Raw genomic sequence first — 23,412 nt, 5'->3', positions numbered from 1 at the left:
GAGATAAAAGAGAAATTCTATTACTTTTTAATATGTATTTATTGTTTCTAATTTAGAATTTCTATACAATATTTTATTTCTTTATTTCAATGAATCTGACGATAGATACTCTTTAGGAGTGTGAAAAAGCTCCAGCTGTTAGGATTTCCCCTTCTCACAGTTTGACTGATTTTAATGAATATGTATACCAAAATTGAACAAAATCGTATATATAATATGACATAATATATTAATAAAATATAATTAATATCAAATAAAAACAAAGCAAAATAATATTTTTCTGGAATCATTAGACTGTAAAAAATGATTATAAATGTTTAAAATACTAAAGTAACAATAACGGCACCCATAATATGAGCAAGGAATGAGTAGGGTACAATGTATTGCCCCCTTCCAATTATTCCTATCAGCAAGAAGATTGTTACTCAAAATTTAGTCTAGTAGGTTAAAGTACATTGAGCATTCTTCATTAAGCCAGGTTTCTCAAAATGGGCCAGTCTGACACAACGTCATGTAATGACTGCCTGCCACACTCAACTCTAGCAGAAGCAAACATAACTATCTTGAAAAAAAATATTTCATTTTTGACTCAGTAAATACTCAAGATTAAATTAAATAAAAAATAAATATTAATAAAAATAAAAATTCCACAAGAAATGAACACCAAGAAAGAGTCAATATTTTTTGTTGTTGTCATTAATTGGAGACACACATACAAAACTGTGTCAAAGATAACAACAGCCGATTTCTGGAACTTTTATCAGTAAATTCCTTGAATATTTCCCTTTCACTAATTTATATGTTGATATTAATATTGAACTCTAAACTATATAAAAAGCTACATTAGGAGAAGAAAAATAATGTTTTAAAGTTGGGGGGAGACTTTTATGAGAGAATAAAAACTAAATGAGATTCATGCCAATTTCACATGGTTTTCAAAATGTGTTTATTTTTCTTAAGGTTTTCAAAATAATTTTTCAAAGAACATTTTTAATTTTCATTATTTACTTGTTTTATTGAACATTTGAAATAATCTGTGATAGCAAATCTTTGAAGTACTTGTACAAATCCTACACTTACTCCTATTTCATTGTTTCCTTTTAGCCTCCATTCCCGCTTTCTCAGGCATGTTATTTGAATCCTGGTTATTCGTGGTTATGGCTTTGCCTACTTACCTTATTTCATATACTCTTCTTTAGTGACACTATCTTATTTTTAGGATCTCTAATACAAATTGTTAAAGATACTTTGGATGAAGATAATGAAGATCATTTAATGGCAAATCAATTGAGTGTATATTTACATTTGTTATTAAAGCAAGAACAGATATTCCTTTGAAATAATTACACATATATAAAATATTAAAACTCTCCAGCTGTTAGGATTTCCCCTTCTCACAGTTTGACTGATTTTAATGAATATGTATACCAAAATTGAACAAAATCGTATATATAATATGACATAATATAGATATATATACACACATGTACATAGATATATATACACACATGTACATATATATGTATATAGATATATATACACACATATATGTGTGTGCATGTACAATTTTGGAAAATGGAAACTTAGTGTTCATATTTATATTATTTATATTATTTTCAGGTTTTAGTTAGAAATATATAATTAACAGCTTGCTATATCATTAAATGTGATACAAAAATTACTGTAAGATGCCTGGCATCCATTTTCCCAGGGTACCAATTTATTCAGTTAACTACTTACTTACTATTGAACATCTATCTTATTAGTTCTCCAACTTCAATACTTGAACAAGCATTCTTACAATTAAATCTTAGAGCAAATACAAGGTAACTTACTTATAATACACCAATACACAGTGTCTGTTCTAAAGAACATGAACAAGTAAGGACTTTCTTATGCTCATTGAAAAATTCTTTTCTATAAAGGTTATGTAAGGGAGGAAAAAAAGTCTTCCTCAGTTCTTGCAGGGTCCCTGGCTGGGTCTGAAAACTGACAATGACAGAGTAACAGGAGAAAAATCATACAAATTTATCTGATATAAGTTTTATGTGACATGAGAGCCTTCATAAGGAAATGTAAGCCTGAAGAAAGGTTAAACCTGATTGTTTTTATTATGACAGACTTGGTAAAGAGTGGACAGTTGTGGAAAAATATGATAGGGTGAAGGGTATGAGGAAAGTGTAGAAAATGAGGAGAAACTTAGCAAGGCTTGTTTCTTGAGATTCTTGTTGTCTCTCGTCTTGGAGATAAGAATATTCCTTTCTTCTGGCTGTAGGAAGATATCTCACCCATGACAGCCTTAAGACTTACACATTGTCTAACCATATGTATCATGAAGACATACACAGATATGTAAACATATGATTATATAGATCTTTAAGGTCCCCCCCCAATAGCATGTTATCTAGCAATTATATGAAACAGAAAAATAACTGCTGTGTTCTCACGGAAATATAGTTGGTTTCATTTGTGAAAGTGGATTTGACAGATGGGAGAAATGGAAAGGCAAATGGAAAAAGAATTAAGTGCTCTATTTACAGAATTATAGAATTGTTGGAGGAAATTCAGTGGAATTTGGAGAAAGGTTAAAAATAATTAAAATGTTCAGGACAGCAGGGAACATTAAGTCTAGATTTTAAAGGAGCATGGCAGAGCTGCACCAGCATTTTAGAATGTACTTAGATTACAAAGCACCTTAAGTCTGCAGCTGATAATATTTGCACTTGATTCTGAAATGAAGTCCAAGTAAAATATTTGTGGAAAGGAGTATATTAGTCACTTTTATGCTTTCAAATTGTACTATGCAAAAGTGGAAATTTAGTATAAATGAAGGAAATGTGAGACTAGAAAACCATAGGGGAGCTATTTTCACAGCCCATGTAAGAGATGATGAGGGTCTGACATATGGGACATTGTCTTTGAAATGAATGCGAAGGTACAATATCCAGACAATTCCCAGAGAGAAAAGCAGAAATTAAATATGGGATATGGCAATGAAAATAATTTGGTTAACATTTGTTTCTATAAAAATATAAAAAGATTGACACATATCTTTTTGTAAGAAATAATCATAAATTAAAGAAGTTATTTCCCTTAGAGAAGGTTAAGATTGTTATTAGATAATCAACATTTTCTTAAAGAGTACTTAAGTTTTTAAGTTATAATGGAAAGATGATAGAAGAGTAATTATTGTTTTGTTTTATATGTACAAAAAATTATGAAAACTACATATTATAAAATTTATCTCAGAAATTATAATTCCAAAAATTACTAGTCACTTTAATGTACTTTAATGAAGAAAAGTCAGATTTCTATCCACAAGGTCCTTGTACACTTACTCTTACAAATATGCCCATGTTATGATGAATATAACACAGTCCAACAATTCTCTATAATCTGTCTTTATACAGTTTAGTTTACTGCAATATTGTTGTATAAATTTATAAAACTCGATGCGATGTAATACTTTCAGTAATAAGTACCAATTTTTGTGTAACATTTTAAACATTTTTGTTGCTGTCGATATTGTATGTGATCATTGGTATTTTTATCATTTGTTTGAAATGAATCCTGTGGTCACTAATAAATTAATTCCTGGTTAACTTAAAACCATTCAGATCGAGCCGTGCAAAAAATAACAGTATCTTTGAAATTCCAGATTTCACTATAGTATACATAGTAATGTAGTATTGTATCTGGACATTATATCAGGAAGCAACAATTGTCTAGAATAGGTGGCTGTACTGCATAGAGTTGCATGGACCCATTAACCTGATGACTACCTCTGAAACTAGAAAAATGTTGCTGAAAGTAGTCCTGTACCTTTGCCCTCATTAAAGTTCAGAAAGATATTTTCATATGTTATATTGACTTGATATGTTTTTTCTCCTTTCAACTGAGTCAACTAAAATAATAAAAATAAAAAACAAAAGAAAATCTAAGTTTTTAGCAGTTTCTAAATATGACTGATATTAGCTGAGGCATGTAATTTTGTCCTTTAGAAAATATTAGAATCTTATGAGAGCAATATTGTTGAGCATTTTATTCATTGCCATGTGTTAGAACACTGCCTGATGTATAATGGTAATCAAATAAATATTTCTAATTAAATTAATACATTTATCAGATATTCCTTGAAAGTCTTACTTAATAAATTGCACTGAGAAAGCTGCCCCAGAATACTTGCTAAATATCTACACAATCAGAGCTAGACTCCAATATAATTACCTCACACCTTGCAATTTGTTAGAGGAAGAAGAGTAAAGATGTTTATCTGTGCACCTGCAAACAGCAGTATAAGAATTGTACTGTTACCTAATCAAATGATGCTATTTTACTACTTGAGAGGTGCTGGGCTCATTTTCAGTCAACGGTACTATATATCTTTGTTTAAAAATGGATAATCGTGTATTTGTGTCTGTTAGAAACTTTAATTCCAAAGGGAAATCAGAAAAATTATTTCTCATTTTTGCATTATTACATTTATTTTATAAGTAACAGGAAGTAATTAGATTGCAAATTGAATGAAGATAAAAAATTAAATAGTAATGGAATTATGAGAAAAAAAGAGTTTCTCACCAACTATCCCATTTGAGTCATATTGTATCTTCTTTGTTTACTCTTCATTTATAAAGATTTAGCATTTCATTAATTGAAAAATGAAGAAACATATACAATGGAATATTATTCAGTCATTAAAAAAATGAAATCCTATCATTTGCAATGACATGGATAGACCTAGAGATTATTATGCTGAGGGAAATAAGTCAGACAGAGAAAGATAAATACCATATGATTTCACTTATATGCAGAACTTAAGGAACAAAAAGAACAAACTAATCAGAAACAGACCCACACATATAGTGGACAATTTGGTGATGGACAGAGGGGCGGGGGGTTGGAGGGCTATGAGAATGGGGTGAAGGGTTAAAAAAATACAAATTAGTAGTTGATAGATGGTCATGGGGATGGGGAGCACAGCATAGGGAATGCAGTTAGTATTAATATATTGGCTAGGTGGAAAACCAGAGGAGAGAGGAGCAATTAGGGGATCATTTTATAAACTATATAAATGTCTAACCAATGTACCATATACTTGAAACTAATTAAAATAAATTTTAAAAATAGAGAAACACTGTAAAAGACTGCAATGCTGAGACTTATGTTTTTAGAACTTGGTAAATTGGCTCAAGCAGTTTTCTGCTCTGTGCAGTACCCAGTAGAGTGTGGGCAGAGATACCTTCTTGAATTTGAACACATGTCTTTTACCTTCCAATTCCCTTCTATTTTTAGATGTTTCTGTTCATATACCCTATTGTTTATACTTGGTTTCTCTTCCCTCATATTCTCCTCTTTTCTTAAAAGTTTAAAGATTTACAGATTTTTACAAAATCAAAGTTATAAAACTAGTGGTCTTCATACTTCACATCCATCAAACATATTCAGAGACCAATTACTCATTTTGATTAATTAATACTGAAGTGTTAAACTCATCGCTGCTCTGTTGACCAGAATTACACACAAACATTCTTCAATGACTAAAAGACTTATGAACCTAGACAGTCTTAATCTGTTAACCTGTTTTCCTAGAGAGTGAGTTTTTCTAACATGTGTAGTCTCCTGATATTATGCTCTATCAATGTATTATATATTTTGTGTATACTCTCTTTATAGCTGTACAACTGTTGCATATTATGCATTTCAGTGATAAAGTTCATGCTAGAAATGGCATTCTAAATTTAAGAATACGGCAATTAAAAAATCCTCCTAGAATTCTGAGAAACTTATTTTCATCATCTGTAAAATGGGAATAACAATAGCCACTTTTTGAGTTATTTTAGAGAATTAATTAGAAAATTCATGACAGTACAATAAATATTGTTATTAATTTTTATTGTGATTAGTTATTGCTATTATAATATGTTTAGGAATACGTAATATTTGTTTCATGAATGAATGATATTTTGTTTGTTTTGTTCCCTGTTTTAATCTCATAACCTAGAACATACTGGTACATAGTAGGCATTAAATTAATTGTGATCAATTAAATATAAATTAATTGATCAATAAAGTTAGTATATTTTAGATCCCCAGCACTAACACAGACTATTTAAGAAAAAATGGCTCTGGATGTAGCTCTACTGGATTAAAATTGCAACCCTGTACCTTATTAGCTTGTCATCTTTGGTAATTTAAACTAAATTAGTATTCAATTCTTTTATCTGGGACATGAGATAATATTATATTTCATATGGTTGCTTTGAAGATATTACATGATAACAATTAAAAATATCTAATAAACATGTTATGAAGACATGATTTTGTTCTCAAATAAGTTAAATAAGTGATAAAAGTAGAAAATAGACTATAATTTGAAATAAGTTCATATAATTGCTTTAAGAAGATTACACCTTCCTAGAATAATTTCAAAGAACAAGTTGAAAAATTGAATAGTGGGAGAGAATGAGAATAGGCCTTATGAAGTTGATAGCATTTTAGATGAATTTTGAAGTAAAGTAGGAAGAAACAATAATCAGTATTTCAAAAAAAATGTATAATAATGTGTTCAACAGCACATACTTTTGTTTGCATAAAGACTCAAACAATGGAATATTTATTATATCCTGGAAAGCAATTAACTATTTTTACAAGTAAACTGTGTGTGAGTATATATGTGTGTATGAGTGTTTTGCACAGTTGTTGGTTGTGGAGAGGGGGATGGTGAAGAATTTTGTAAGCCTGTTGGGAGTATATTTCAGCAACATTTCTAAAGTAAGGGTAGATTAAACAGAGTACACAGGATATTTACCCAAAAGTATAGATGACATTTTAGATTTTATTTCATAGTAATCTCATTCTAGTGATATGGATGGCAAAAGAAGTGTGTGTCTTAAAATAATTGGTTTTAATTTTTACTTTATATTTTAATTTAATTTCTGGAAGAAGTAGTGTTACTTATCCAATGACACCTTTTTATCTGCCATCTAATTATATTGTCATTTTCTCCAATTGTTTTAAACTTATAAAACGACCAGTATATATTGTTTAATACACTTTTTTAAATATACATGAATTTACTTGTATTTGTTAAAACATCATGCCTGATTATTTTTTTAATTTAATCTTTATCCATTACATAATGTCCATTATTTTGTCTGTTGCAATTTTATTGAATAGTTTTTCTAAAGAGCCTGTAGTTTTGGACCCTACTTTAAAAGTATTGTATTGTATTGTATTGTATTTGTATTGTAATTGCTTTTCTTCCAGTGAAGTGATTTGAAAATCATTTACCCTCGTTTACTCTCTTAATTTTTGATTGCATTAAAAATGTATAATTAAACTGTTCTCTCATTTTCAATGTAATTAAAAATTATACGTTGAAGTTTTTTGCATCGAGTTGAGGGAGCAAGGGATTAAGGAGCCAAACAAACATGAAAGTGTTTTGAAGTATCTGTATGTTAAGAAAAACAGAGTTGCTAATAATGTTAACTCACTAGTGGTGAATAAATGCAGGTATGGTACTTAAGTTAAAACTATGAAAAAATTTAAAAAAGTAGAAAGTACAATCTTCAAATCAGTAGAACACATTTTACCCAAAGAAAATCTAAGAAGAAAAATATTACTCAAAAATTAGATGTCGTAAATAAAAAGCAAAAAAAAATGATTAAAGTAAATGTTAGTAATATGGCAATTCCATTAATAGTTTAAATGCATGCATTAGAAGATAAGGTCACAGATTTTATATAAGTTCTCACATTGACAGGTTAGCATTTGTAGTCAAAAGAGAAGGCAGAAAGGGTTTTAAATGATTTAAAAAAGCAAACGTAAGCCAAAATAAAGCTGAAGTAGCAAACTTATTGCCTTAAAATTATAAGTTAAAATAATCATAAAAAGTCACATAAAAATAGAACTTCACATATTAGTAAAAGAAAAGAAGAGCAAGACAACAGAATAAAAATGAGTATATATAAAACATGATGAGAAGAAAACACGATTATGACTAGTCTCAAATGAACCTGTGAGAGATGACTCATAAACTCAGTTTAACTTGAGACCTCAGCAATAAGAATGCATTTCTTCTTTTATAATGTCAAAGAAATGGATTTTTACAACTATAAATTACACATACACTTTTGGATAAAAAGTTATTTGAATAAAAATTGCTTTTCTTGTAAATGGTTATATTTTGAAAATGCCTATTCAATACATATATTAATATTCTGATTTCTACTTCATATGTTCTATAACATCTTTTTTTATTATTTGCTATAGTGATTAATCTGGTGGTAAAGCATGATTATTAGAGTTAGAACTGTGTTTGAATCTCCTATTTAATGCTTAATAATACATTTGCTCAATACATTTTGGCCTCTCATTCTAGGTTGCCTCATTTGTAAAAAAGACAATCAAAATATGTCTATTATTTATTAGTCTATAATATTTCCAAAGATTATAATATTTATTGTGAAGACTGTATGCAAATTACTAGCACCAGTTTTTGTACATACTAAGGATTTAATAAATATTTTACTCCAAGATAATAAAGACTATCATTTAAGGAGACAATACTGTAAAGAGTTTTAATTTAGATGAATTAATTGCTAACACTCCTTGATACTATGACAACTGAATGTCCAGCTTCTTATGATGTTATAAATATAGCTTTCAACAAATTATGTGCGGCAATAATAAAATTAGATGTCAGTATCACAAATAATAAAGATACTCTAGGTTATGACTATAATGCCTAATCAGAAGTATATGTTTCTATATACTTGACATTTAAATGAGATTAAAACTCATATTTAGTTTACAGCTATGTATGCACATTGATGTTCAACTTCTAATGGCATAGCTTCTAAGCCATTGGAAATAATCATATTTTTAAAAAGAATCATATTGATAACTTCATTTATATTTGAAATATTGTATAAAGAACCCTGCCTTTCATCAAATATGAACAACAAATTTACTGAAATTTGTATTTCTCTTACATTCTTTAGAATGTTTAAAGAACTGAAGATTTATCCTAAAGGAAGAAAGTTGTAAAAAAATACCACTTCTAGCAACAATTTGTAATTCAGGAAACTGATAAGAATAGTCAAGGATTGCGTTTGAGGTCTAAACAGCATTATCTAATAACCTGATAAGAGTTGCTTAACCAAGTCATGCCTATTTTTGTCTTATATCTTTGTTGTATAATACAAAAAGTTGGTAATATATTTAATTAAAACTGTAATGCTAAGGATTTTGAAAATGCACACATTTAGAAAGATTCTAAAAAATAGACCCTTACTTAAAGTATATAAAATGCCCCATGAATATTTAGTGGTTATAGGAAAATTAAAAAGAGTATAGTTTTAAATCATGCAATAATAAATGTTTATATTGGTGTGGTATCTTGTACTATTTATGAATAATATCTGGATGGGAGAGAGATCTGAATTACTGCGATGTCTCTGGCCTTATTTTATAATTACATTTATCAACATTTATTTTGGAAGTGCAAGACAGTCTATTGCTAAGGTGATACTATAAATAAAACACATTTAATGAACTCATAGTGAGTCATTTTTCTTTATATTTATTTATATAGAGTTTTGCCAAGATCATAATAATTTCTTTTCCAGTAAAATTTGAATATTTTTTGCTAAAATTTAGTTATTAATAATGGTAATATTTTTTGCCCATTGATTCTTCAATTCTGTATTACAATCACATTTCTTTGTGAGCAGAATCATAACTGGTGGATTTTGTCCTTATGCATACAATTCTAAAGTTATGTTTTATCTATTATAAATGCAGAAATAACTCTAAGATCATTCTTGTGATTGTTTCAGTTTCTATTTACTTTCCTTTCTTTTACATATTTTTCTTGGAAAAGCCTGTAAATACAGACGGTTATGAGGAAAAAGGAAAAGTAAATGTGATCTTTTCTTTTTTTTTGTTTCTATATTTTGAGAGCTATTTGTGGAACATCCATTGGAAAGATAAAAGCTTTTCTCTGTTATAACGTTAGTCTTGTATCTCTGGTCAGAATTTTTCTTAAGAAAAAATATCCAGCTCTTATATTTGCATAGAATTTCTAGACCACATTGTAAAAAAAAAAAAATTAAATAAATGAGTATGAGCTATTGTGTCTGTCTCTGAATAGTAAGAATAAAATCATGATGAGGATAGCAGAAGTTCAACCCAGAGAGAGATCACTGTTTTGCATAATACTTTGCATTTCTTATGCACTCACATTGTACTTTTTCATGGTCATAAAATAAAAAATAACTTTTAAAGAAAAGACATAATCTAACAAGAAATCTTGGTGAGATCCTTTAGCATACACCAAAATATAGACATAGTACCTAAACACAAAATCAAATCCTTTATTACATGAAAGGAAATTGGGAACACATTCTCTCAATGCACAAAAGATGGAAAATTTAAATTTGTGGGACAGTTCATATTCAAGAGAAAAGAGCACATAATGATTGCAAAAAAAATGAATGTTATTGCACAAAGACATATATCTTGACCTAATTTAGTAATGTTCTTCTTGTTGCTTTAAACAACCACTATTTTGCATAAACCTATTTACTCTACTTTGTTCATAGCAAATGGGATAATTTCAAAACATAATAACACATGAATAGTGTAACTGATCAAATTTTTACTCTAATTATAAAATCACTAATTATTTTACCAAAATCATAAGAGCTTCAAAGCCCTTCGTATGTTTATCATCACCAAACTGAAAGTTTTCATTATAATTTAAACTATAATTAAAATTTCTGTTTCTAGATGTAATTTTAGAAGTGGAGAATAAATAAAACAAAATTCTTAAACAAAATTTATTACATTTAGTTTTTCTTATTTTAAAAGTTTGATAGACACAAAATGCAATTATTATTTAATTTTTTTTTCTGGTAACTTGATGATTTTCCTGTTAAGCTAACATCACACTTCAAATTAAATTTTACAATATAGATTCTTCTAATTAAAATATGATTTGTGGAGAGCCAAGCAGTAACCCTAGGAAACCAGCTCCTAAATTAGACTTTAAATAGTAAGAAAGGAAAACTATGTTTAATTGTGCATGCAGCTTAGTATTCTATACGAGTAGTTCACAACAAGGCAATTGGTGGCAGAAGTCTCATAGAATCATACCATTTAACTTGTTCCTCATCTATTCACTTTCTAACATACTCAAGACAGTTTTTAGCTTCTGCACTCTTGACCCTATTAATCGAAATCTGAATCTTCCAGATATTCAACCCAGGGTTTAACAGAGTGTGAGAACTTCCCAAATGTTTGTTAAAGTTAATTAAAATATGAAGTCGAGATATTTGACTTCTGCAACAATTTAAATCAGTTATGGGCCTATAAATTCAAGTTTAACCCAGAGAAGGTAGAAGAAGCCCCATTCTGACTGCTCACCACTTCCTTGGAAAACTGAATTTTTAAATCGTCACCCAGCTCTTTCTCTTAATCCAGCTTTGATTAAAGATAGTCAAAGAAGCACCTCCTGAGAATTTCAGCCCCTTAATAGTACACTAAAAAGTCTCATAATAGACAAAAATAATCATTGTATACATGTAAATACAAAAGTACCCTTTTCTTTCTTAGCCAGATATATTAGGCAGTTTGAGACTAGTATCCCAATAACATTTTTGTACTCAAGTTTGAGTTATGAGGAAACATGAAAAGTAATTTATAAATGATGGAGATCACACAAATAATATGACACAAACTTTGTTGAAATGCTAGAATGTACATAACCATAGAAATTATATAAATTTTAAAAATCTTCCTTTATGTCCTATAATAGGTACTTTTATTCTTCTTTCTCAGAAATAGCCAAGAACACTATAATAGATATTTCTATGACATTATAGGTAACCAACGATATAATTTATGGGCCCAATTGATTTGAAGATTGTTAAATGTTAAATACCTTCTTCCTTCTTCTGGTTAAATATACTACTTACATTTTCAAAAAAAAAAAATCTACATTTTGAAAGTATTTTTAAATTCACAGGAAAATTGAGTGGAAGGCACAGAGATTTCCCATATATCCTCTGTCCTCACATGCATAGCCCCATTTGTTACAGTTGAACCTATATTGATGCAGCATAATTACTTTAAGTCTGCAGTTTACATTACAGTTCAATCATGGTGATGTATATTCTATTGGTTTGGACAAATGTATAATGACATGAATTCATCAATGCAATATTATATAGAGTATTTTCACTACCATAAGAATCCTCTGGGCTCTACTTCTTCCTCATCCCCACCATTCTCAACTGCTGATCTTTTTACCCTCTCCATAGTTTTATTCTTACTAGAATGTCATGTAGTTGGAATCATATACTATGCAGCCCTTTAAGATTGGCTTCCTTCACTAATATGCATTTAAGATTCCTCCATGTCTTTCATTGCTGAAAACTCATTTCTTTTTAGTGCTGAATAATAGTCATTTGTCTGGATGGCCCACAGTTTATTTATCCATTCACGTACTTAAAGTCAATTGTTTGCCTCCAAATTTTTGGCGATTTTGAATAAAGCTGCTGTAAATATCCATGTGCAAGTTTTTGTGTGAACATAAGTTTTCAACTCCTTTGGGTAAATATCAAGAAACATGTTTTACTGGATCATATGATAATAGTATGTTTAGTTTTGTAAGAATCAGCCAAACTATCTTCCAAAGTGACATTTTGCATTCCCATCAGGGATGATTGAGAGTTCCTGTTGTTCCACATTCTCATCAGCATTTGGTGCCATCAGTGTTTTCATTTTCATTAAATTCTAAATATACAATTATTTCTCTTGTGACTTTGTCTTTGAAACATGAATAAATTTCAATGTATATTATTTATTTTCTTATAATTCAGTGATATTCCAGGTATCTTTCTGATATTGATATTCAGCTCAATTCTAATCTAACTGTAGAACATATCTGGTGTGATTTCAATATTTTTGAAAAATATATGTTAATATTTATTTAATGCCCTTGGACATGTTTCATTTTAGTAAATGTTCCTTGTGCACTTAAAAAAATTGTTTCCTGCTGCTTCTTGGATGAAATGCTCTACAGATGTCAATTAGGTCAACTTGATTAATAACATTGCTCACATCTTGTATATACTTACTGAGTTTCTGACATATTGTTCTATTGAGAAAGAAGTGTTGAAATATCCAACTATAATTGTATATTTCTTTGATAATCATTTCACTGTCATATGTTTTTTGCTTTATAAATATTGTAGCTCTATTATTAGATGCATATACATTTAGGATTATTATATATTAATGATGTATTTATTCCTTATAAAAAGTCTCTTTTTATCCATGGCATTCTAATGTCTACTTCTGATCTTAATATAGCCAATTTATCTGTCTTTAATTAATAATCAGATGGTTCATCTGTTTTCCATTTTTTTAACCTCTATATAGGTGATTCATTGGAGATAGCATATGGATGGGCCTTGCTTTTTAAATTAAATCTCACAGTTCTGTTTTTAAGTTTTGTAATCTATACCATATAATTTAATGTAACTATTAATATACTTGATTTAAATTTATCTAACATTTTCTGGTTGTTTATTACTATTTGTTCCATTTCTTTATTTATTTTTTTACTTTTTCTATGCTCTTGGATTATGTTTTTCTTTTTTTATGTTACTATTCTATGTCATATTTTATGTTACTATTGGCTGAGTAGTTATATCCTAGGATTTACAATTTATATCTTTTATCACAATTTTATTCAAATAATATTATAACACTTCATGTACTATAAGAACATTAAAACTATTTTTACTTCTTCTATTTTTCATGGTATTGTCTTGCATTTTACTTTTGCATATATTATAAACCTCATAATGTCCCTTATTTTGCTTTATACTCTCAATTGACATTTATTACAAATAAAATTTTTAAAAAATCTTTTAGATACAAGCTCCTGTCTTGTATTATAAAGCTTTCTGTCTAAATGCCTTTAATATATCTCATGAGATAATGTGATAGAAATTAAATCTTTTGGGCTTTTTTTCTAAGAAAATGTATTTTGTCTTAATTTTTTAGAGCTATGTTTTCTATATATTACATTCTATTTTCTTTTCTGAACTTTTAAGGTATTATTTCATTATCTTTTGAGCTTGCATTGTTTCTGGTAAGAAGAATACTATAATTCTTATTTTTATTATTTTCATTTTCATATAGTGTATCCTATTTTTCATGCAAGTACTGTAGTTTCTATTCATTGCTTTGTTCTTTTTAAATTTTTGTATAGACTTTTTTCATTGGTATAGTTTTCTAAGCACGAGACTACTAAATAAGATTTATCTCTGCCTTTATCTACTTTCTCACTCCATGCCTTGAAATTCTGCTATGGGTTATTATTTAGCATTGAAGTGTATTTCTATCGCATGTTTAATATCTGGAAAATATCTTCGGAAGTATACCTAATGTATATTTATTACAGTGACTCCTACTAGTTTAAATTTTACATAGTGCACCATGAGAGTATAGAAAATTGCACTCTTCCAGACGAGCCTCCTAAACCCATGGCTTCCCCACCCCAGAACATAACAAATGCTCCACATAGTAATCTTGTCATGTGTTGAAGCATTTCTAGATTCTAATCTGTCACAACAGTTTCCACTGTTTTTAAAATCTCTGCTGATATTTCTTTCCACTAGCATAGTTTCTTCTGCCTATGGTAATTCTCCACCTCAGGAAATAAAATAGCTTCTAATAGAAGTTCTACTTATAAGTTCTTTCTCTGTAATTTTAGTTCATACAGTCTTCATTCTACAGCTCTGTTATCTTTAAAACTGGTAAAATTTAATAAAACAAAAGAATGACACAGATGAAAATCTAAGCAGGTATAGTGAGTTTAGAAAGCAACAGAAATAGACATATTTATCAGAGTTGAATTCAAAGCCAACAGTACAAAGCCAAAGAAAGGATAGTTATAGGACAGCTAAGAATCTAATCTAAATGATAACTATAGGACAGAAGAGCTGTCTGATTTGGGGAGAATGCATACAGCTTTTCCAGATAAATGTTATTAGAAAAGATTCCTATTTGAATTTATTTTCAAACTCTTAAGCTGAAGTAAAATGACAACAACAACAATAACAACAACTGCAGCAGCAACAACAACAACACAGCCTGAGTTTTAGAAGCCTGCCACCAGGAAATTTCTTAGGTTGAAACAGGTAAATTGGACTTCACAAAGCTGTAGTTTTAACAGTGTAGGTTTGGTTAGTAATTCTGCTATCACTTGTCATTTTATATGACAATACAATGACTTTTCCATGAAATTTCAGATATAATTCTTTTGAAACAAAAATTACATATGTTTACAATCTTAAGATAGGCTTACTGGTTGATTAAGACAACCATGAACAGTAGTAAAATTCTCTTTTAATAGTGGGACAGTGAGATGGAAAATACTCTTAATATTAGGATAATTGAGTCTATATATGAATTTTGGAGACTGAAACAATATCAGTTTTCCACTTGGCACATATTGCCAGGGGTCCAGGTTCAGGCCTCTGAGAAGATATCTAATTGAAAACAGATCAAAGTAATATGTTTGAGTTCTTTTTTGTTGCCTATTATATCATTATTTTCTCTTATATTCTATGTGGGAATTTAAAAATAAAGGATATCCATTATAGAATATAAAGTTTATATTACATTTATTTATCTAACCATTTTATTTATTTAGTTGATATGTATTTATATATTTACTTGATATCTAGTATAACCTTATTTAAATATTTTAATATAACTGTCATACACCTATAGAGTAGCAATTTATATTATAATCACTATTTATAATATTAGACAGAATACTCTAATTACAGAAACTCAGCACAACTATACCATTTTACAGTCCAAGGTCACAGACTTCATAGTGTCAGATCTCCTGTAAAGACAAGGTTATTCCTGGTTCCAAACCTCAACGTGTCTAGATTACAACTACTCCCTGATCCAACCATACCTGACCAAATACAAGTAGCCACTGCACTATTGAAGGTGATTGTCTTCTGAAATGGGCCACCCATAGTCTCTCCTAAAGTCATTCTTTTTCTATAAGTCAAACTCTTTCTACTTTTTCATCTTTCCAGGAACTATTATCAGCAAAAAAAGTCAAAAGCAACAGAAGATAGAACACTGTCTACTGAATATATGAGATCATTAGCATTATCAGTTTTTAATTTACTTTATTAGGCAAACTTAGAAAAATGGTGTTCTATTTATTATTCCTCATGTAACCATGTTGTATGACACTAGTTAAATGAAGGTGGAAATAAATATGTTCTTTAATCCATCTCTATGAATTAGATAGATATTTTTTTTTCCATTCTGGTGTGTTTTTTAACCATTCTTTCCATTGAAAGTTTCTTTTTTTCTATTTTAAAATTTTTCTTTTTTTTTTCTTTTATTATATTTGTTGGCTCAGTTTTGTTTATTATTGTTTTCCTAAATATCTTTATTGGTATTTAGTTTAAGACATTGTGATATAAACCTGTTGCCTTCTTATGCAATAATCAAAACATGACTTTTACTGAAATTTTTTATAATCATTCTCTCTAGCATCTTAAAATTTTCTTAAGATTTTACTTAGTTGCAAACAAAATTAATCCATTTCCCAGAAATATTTATCCTATCAATGACAAAAATGCGGCTATTTTTCTAGTTTTCTACATAAAACCCTTTAAATATGTCTACCATCAAAAAGTGAATTGCAAAGTGATGTGTTTCATGTCATCCTGAGTATCTGAACCCTGGTCTATAATCTTCTTTCAAGAAAACAATGGCAAATTATCCAATTTAAGTTGTCTGTGATGTTTCTAATTATCTCAAAAAATTAAAAAAAAAAAACTGAGACAAATATTCAGCCAAGATGACAATGTGAGTTAATAAAATTCTTCAAAGTTCAATTCACTGCTTATTAAAATATTCAAAAATTTAACTATATTATCAGGTTAATGTTAGTTGTGGTGATTTAAAAGGTGCTATTTTAAATGTTATTGTCAATAGTCTCTTGAGGAATGATATGAATTTACTTGGGAATATAACTTGACAAGTTCATGGGAGTTGAAAATTACTTCCAGACACGGGATCTGCAGGTTCAAGATATTTGAGGGAGAGAAAAGTGCCCTCCCTTTATCATGTGAAATGATAAGAAGGGTCAAACCCATTTTTTTTTTTTTTTTTAATCTCGAGTTGTGTATTAGTCTGGATTCTCTGTGAAGCAGATAGTGTGTCAGTGTAGATCCTATCGGGAGAGATAAGTCACACAGTATTTTTAATGGAGGAAGTTTAATATAAAGAATTTTTAGCTATGACAGGGAATTGGAGAGAGAGGGATTAGCTAGTAAGTCATATAGAGAAGTCTAAAAAAACATAAAGACAGTAGTAAATATAAGTAACAGCCATTATTCCAGGGCTGAGGTAGAGCATCCAAGACATGTCTCTCTCCCAGGGCTGAGATTCTGACTTTGTTGGAGAGACCGAAATCATAGTTTTCTCAGTTATAGAGAAGTTGCTAAGGTGCTGTACTAGGAGAAGTAAGCTGCCTTCCAGAATTTGTTAGAAATTCCTCCTTTAAGGTGGGAGCAGTCGATGGAAATGTGGGAACAAGCATGGCCATGGATTCCAGAATAGAAATAGTGCTAGAAGGAGAAATAGAAAAGAAACGAGGTGAGAGAGAGAAACAGAATTGTTGAAAGTCATTTCTAGAATCATGTGAAGAAGAGAGACATGGTTTACTAAAGAATCCAAAAGATAATCTACAAGAATATTTGCAGAGTAAAAAATCTTTATATGTAAAAAATGTTCACAGAACAGGGCACACCTATGAAAGATTGTCTACTACTATGCTAATTAAAGAAATAAAATTAAAACTGTTTTGAATTAATCAGATTGGCAACGACCATGAAGATCTATAACCTATGTGTATGTTCATAAAGTTAGAGAAAGAAGTCTAGTTGTGTGTTAGAGAATGTGAATTGATAAAACCTCAATAGAAGTTAACTGAAAATATCTATCAAAATTATTAATTTTTACATATATGCAAAATGATGTATCTCATATTTAATAAACTGCATTTGTCATAAAAAATATTGAAAAACCTGGATGCCAAGTAAGAGGTTGGATTAATAAATTAAATTATATACTTTTGAATTCTATAAAGCTGTTTAAAAGTTGGGAGTAGCTCTATAGAGACAGCTAGAAAAGGTTATCTAGATACATCATGATGTCAGAAAATGATAACTATATTAGTTTTATATTGCTACCATACCAAATCACCACAAACTTAATGGCTTAAAATAACACAAATTGATTATATCTGCTTCCTTAAAAATGAGTATGTGGTTCTTACAGAAGGACTGATATGAGATGAACAGAAGGCTGTCACAAGGTATACTTTAAGAAGATAAAAATACATTGGCGAAGTTATGAAAACCTCTAAGAATGATTACACAAATAAGAAATAATAGAATTGGCTCCCCAATACAGGCATGATATCTTTTGTCCCTGAAGATCTCATATATCCATAAAGAAATAAAGATTCAGTAACTTCAATTTGCCATTTTTGTGAGGGTTTTATGCTCTTCTAGCACTTCTAAATTCTTCTGAGAACTGTATGCTTAAGGCCCCACAGTGCTTGCATCTGGGAGCAAGGCCATGATAGCCCTTTAGGTTTACTGTTACACGAGTAAAACCAAGGTCATTTTTCCTGTACTATCTTTCAACCAACCTTGATTTCAAACCCTTCTGAAAGGCTGATCCTCAGAAGGAAAGACGGGAACTATGTTAATAATTGGGTACTTATCTTTGAAATACAAGAGCCTATTTAATCAGGTTCTGAGGTCAATTTTCTATTGTGTTAATTATATATGACTGTCACTGAAGTATGCAGTCTCATCAAAGAGGCCCTTTATTTTTATGTAAATGGAGGAAATAGTGTTAAAATGAGGAAAGCACTTTAAAGTAACACTTAATACTTGTAGGACTATGTTTTAAAAAGTGGAAAATGAGCATAATTTGTGTAGGGTTCTTCTTACATTTTTTTTACTTTTTTGAATTTCTAGTGTGAAAGGAGCACTCAAGTAAAAACCAAAACAAAAAAAAATACACAATAATTTTTAAAAGAACATAATATAAATTGCTATGCATGAAACTAATGCCCCAAAATAAGTAAAAGACATTTTAAAGAATTCCAGAAATGTTTTAAAGGCATATCAAATGAGTTCTTTGGCTTAGAATAATGTTAATAGGGAGGAAAATAATAAAATTATTTTATGGTGCATGATAAAGAAGGGTGAGAGAGAAAAAAATGGAGGGAAGACAGTTTGAAGGAAGTCAAGGAGGCTGACTCCAGCAGATTTCATTCCAGATACCACTGTCTATAAGGCTCTAGGCCCATTTGATAAACAAGACAGTGCTTGCAAAATAGAGATGAGAGAGTTAGAAGCTTCATGCTGTTGCTAACATCTGGTTCCCTCACTGTCCACGTCTATCATGTCAACAACCAATTCCCTACATTAACTTCGCATTCTGACAGATGCACAACTATGAATTCCAGAGATCTCTGTCATGTCTCTAGGCTTCTTTCAGAGAGCAAGGAGAAAGTTCTTATTTAACATTTTCATTTTGATGATCATATAAAATACATTACTAATCTGAGGTCAAAGATAAAATCTATCTGGAATTAAAACAGTGCAGAAGTAGTACTGATGTGATTTCATCACAAATATATGTACTTACATTTGTGATATTTTGGGTGACGAATATACTATGTTTTCCCTGGATAGCAAAGAAAGAACAAAAGCAGAAAATACATAAATGTTGTTTTCATATCAAGTGAGATCTAAATGATATAATGGCACATTAAATTCTCCAATAAAATGAGAATAGCAAAAGAAAAAGCAGCAACAAAAACACGCTGACTTTCTCTAAGGCAAAATAATAGAAATCACAGTTTTAATTCTCAAAAATTGTGGCTTTCTTTAAATATTTTAAGAACTTATAATATTTTTATAATAATTTTCAAACTACAAAAACAGACTATTAAAAATGAATGAACCTGTTTATACTAAGTACTTCAATATACTTTTTCTTTAATAGTTTCTCTTTTTTAAAAAAAATAAAGCCATGTTCTACCTGCAATGATTTCATTATACTACTTCCTTTATTTTATCTAGCATTTTCACAGCCACACAAGCAAATTGGAGATAGAGTTGCTAATATTAGAAAAATACAAGTACATTGATTATATGGGATTTATATATCAGCTTTGGAATTTAACTCAGCCTATCTAGTATAAAATGTTTATAAATAGCAATGCATGTTTTTAGTTAATTATATTTTTAGTTACACTAAACAATTGAAGACACTATATATTGTATAAAACTAAGAAAATTTTATTTAATATATGTAAATGTATAGATAGATAAATTGTATGTAATCATTTAACCCATTTGCCATTTAGGAAAAAAAAAACGTATAGCTCGCTCTCAGCATTAATTTAATTTTACATAAACACTTTTTGAGGCTGAAGCAAATCTGACTAGTTTGCAATGTGGAAATTAAATATAAAAACTATTCTTAGAGTTATTTGTAAACAGAACTTGTCTCTAATCCTAATGTAACAAATGTATATGATGATCAGTATTTAATAATTTTTCTTCGGGTGGGAAATTTCAAAGCACAAAACAACACAAAGCGGAACATCACATTCTGCACGAAAATATTGCATTTCTCTCTCCGGATCTTCTTGCCATCCTTGTTGTTGTGTGACCAGACAACTTTGCAGAGACCATCTGGATTCTGTTTCCCTGATGTTGGTGGTATGCTCTTGGGGAAACATCTTTCAGACAGATGAAGAGGTGTGACATTGCAACCTGGTTTGGGATGCTTTTCCTGCATCCTTTCAATCAACGTCAGTCTGTAGTTTATATGGTTGATCGTGTGTTCAAGATTGTACTTCTTGAACAAGATGTAGGAGTGCAGCACTGTGATGTTTAGAAGGTGGCAAAAGAATGTCTTATACCGAAACTCGTGCCTTTTGTACTCAGGTGGATAAGTGAGCATCTGATCAACTGAGTCCACTGCTCCCATATTCTCATTATAAACCACAATGACACATGGCATCTTAGTTTTCTTTCCATTTCTGTTATCTACTTCAATCGCTGGACCATTGTAGCATGTTAACATCGTCACCTTCTCGTCACACCATTTCAGTTGCATAAATTCACCAAAGAATCTGGCTACAGTCTTACCATTTGCAATCCTTTTTTTTTTTCTTTTTCTTTTTTTTTTTTTTTCAGATCATTTAGCATCTGTTTTCTGTTCAAATGAGCTGTCCCAACTGCACCAGTCCTGTTCCGATGTAATTCTGTGAAAAGCATGAGAGATGCATAGCAAACTTTGGGGGTAAGGTTAGGACTGTAATCTATGAGTAATATCAGGGTAAACACTGCAACTGCAAGCGCCACTGGCAAGTATTCTCAGAACAAACGGGAAAAGGGTTAAATTTTATTGAAAATTATAGAATATATGTATGAAAAAAGTACATGAAAAGAAATAAGTACATTTTAGAAGTTAATTATTGTTAAACAACATATCCATCTTCCAGGCCAAAAAGTGAAAGACTAGCATGACCTACAAGCCCTATGCATGACCTTCCTGCTTCCATCCTCTCTCAGTTATTCCTTAAATAAGTCAGCACAGGATAACCACTATACTCAAAATCCCCACGTCTATGACGCAGAGTCATTCAGCAACCAAGGTTCCCTCTACACAGTTTGTCATCCCCTGAAATCTTGAAATCTTTCAATGAATTATCCTTCATTTGGCTGGTAGACAAGAAATTTGGAGTGCTTAAAGCACAGTTCAATAGGTTTCATTAGTCAAAACATATTCCATTGAACAGAAAATGTTACCAAGGAATTGCCTGTGAACATTAGAATTATAGTCTAACCTTACTAAAAAGATACAGGAAAAACATTTGATGAAACCCCAAACTATCTGTCATGATTTTACTGGTCCTTACTTCCAATATGCTGAAATGAGTGCTAATCATCTCCTTTTTAATACTACCCATTTGTTTCACTGTGGTATAATATTCCATTGTATGAGTATCACAGAACACACTTATCTATTCTGCTGTTATTGAATATTTTGTTTGGTTCCATTTTTTGTTTTTATTTTATTATTATTATCAGCAATGCTTGAATAAATATTTTATATAACTCCTGCTGTACATATGCAAGAGTTTCCCAAGAGTATAAGGCTAGTGGTAAAATTATTTTATTATCGGGCATGCACGTGTTGATTTGTTGGTTAGTATCAAAATATCTCCATAATGGGTATGTTTCAGCAATAGGTGAGCCCTCACCAATGTCTTACATTGCTGGACTGTTATTTTTTTTTCACTCTAGTGGGTATAAAATTATATTGACTTTATTCACTAGTCCAACAAATATTCAATACCAAGCCCTATTGGATTTGGAATATATCAATGAACAAAACAGACCAAGAACCATCTTGCATGACTCTAACATTCAGAGAAGGAAGAATAAACATAGATAAAATGAGCTGTTGCTATAGAAAAAAAAAACATAAATGATAGGCTAAGAAAAGAAACAAAAGAGCAAGAATACTAGAGAGTAGATTTCGATTTTAAGTGGTTTTGTCACCATGTGACTGTTGAGAAGGTAAGTTTAGGAGGCATGGAATTAAGCCACAGGGGTATCTGGAGAACATCTTCCCTCATGTATCCCTTAGTTTTTGTTTCTAAATGAAGATTATGGTTTTCAATATCTATTTAAAAATTTTTATTGTTCACATATTGTAATACAATTGATTTATATATTCAGTGTTTTTACTAAATTCACACATGAATTCCAATAGTCTGTATATTAATTTAATTATCAAAATATATGAAATAATGTCATCTATGAATAATTTATTTTCTCCAACATTTACAATCCTTATACTTTCAAACAATAACAAACTTCACAAAAGTGAACACTCTTATTTCCAAACACAGAAAGAGAGCATTTAATATTTCATCACAGTTTTTCTACTCTTTTTTTCTTCCTTCTTTCCCTCTATCCCTCTTTCCTTCATTCCTTCCTATTTTGTAGGTATGTTTCATCAGATTAAGAAAGGCTCCTTCTATTCCAAGTTTGAGGAGAGGTATTATTTGTTTTTTTCATAAATCAGTATTGATTTTATGAAATGTTTTCTGCATTTATTAGATCACAATATAATACATTTCTTTTGTAAATGTATTCAACAACATTGATTGATTTTCAAATCTTGAACAACTTTGCATTCTGGAATATACCCAGGTCATGATAGATTTTTCTTTTTATGCAATGTTGCTTTTGA

The sequence above is a fragment of the Pteropus alecto genome, unplaced genomic scaffold (genome assembly GCF_000325575.1).
Source record: "Pteropus alecto unplaced genomic scaffold, ASM32557v1 scaffold166, whole genome shotgun sequence".
NCBI classification, from domain to species: Eukaryota; Metazoa; Chordata; class Mammalia; order Chiroptera; family Pteropodidae; genus Pteropus; species Pteropus alecto.
The sequence above is the reverse complement of the archived record's forward strand: the minus strand, read 5'-3'. Positions refer to the sequence as shown.